Raw genomic sequence first — 964 nt, 5'->3', positions numbered from 1 at the left:
TTTAAGGAATGATGCTGGGAATTGAGCTTATGTCATATGAATGCCTCCCTCTCCCCCCTTTCCCTTCCACTCCCCCCCTCTCCTTCCTTCCCCACCTCTCCTCCCTCCATATGCATGTTTCGTTTTTGTGTGATGTCTTATAAGCCTGCTGCTGTATCTACAGGACTTAATTCTTGCCTTGTAACTGTATCTTACATGCTGTGCTGCCTTTGGTGACTGAATTTCAGTCCCGTCGTGGGGGATCAATTCAGGTCTAATCTTTTGTTTTATCTCCTTTTGCTTCCCGGCCTGTATGGAGAACTTGTGAACGTCACATACTGTAGTGCGCGTGAACGCGCGCACCACACACACACACACACACACACACACACACACACACACACACACACACACACACACACCCTATGAAACCCTGTGCTTTATAGTAACAGCAGGAACTAAACGTATATTGTGATAGGCTGCTAATTGAGCAGTATAGTAACAGCAGTTAACTTCCAGCTCTTGTGGTTTGTGAGACACATGAAAGAGGCACTTGTTTTCATGCTCAGCCAGTCTCTCCGCTTAGTTCTACAGTCGACAGGAAAACCTGCTGCTTCTCCTTTGTTTTAACAGCGCAATGTAGGTAATTTTTACAAAAGGTCAACTACTTTCTGGCAACTTACTTTCTTCACCTCCGCCTCGACTAACCAGTCTTCACCTCCGCCTCAACCATTATTCATCAATAATGGGACACCTGATGGCCTTCTGCTGCTCATACAGTACACAATGAAATACTCTGTGTTCATTTGACTGTAACAATACACCCAAACGGGGTCCCCATGGTTAACCAATTTAGACCTGAGTTAAAAACATTCACTTTGAAAGAATATATATAATATATATATTTGCACCACATTTTTAGATCTGCTATTTTTCAATAGCTAAATTATAACATAATGTTTAAAACACCAAAAGGGGTTCCCGC

The sequence above is a fragment of the Electrona antarctica genome, assembly GCF_951216825.1.
Source record: "Electrona antarctica genome assembly, chromosome: 3".
In the NCBI taxonomy this organism is placed as follows: Eukaryota; Metazoa; Chordata; class Actinopteri; order Myctophiformes; family Myctophidae; genus Electrona; species Electrona antarctica.
This window is presented reverse-complemented; position numbering follows the sequence as displayed.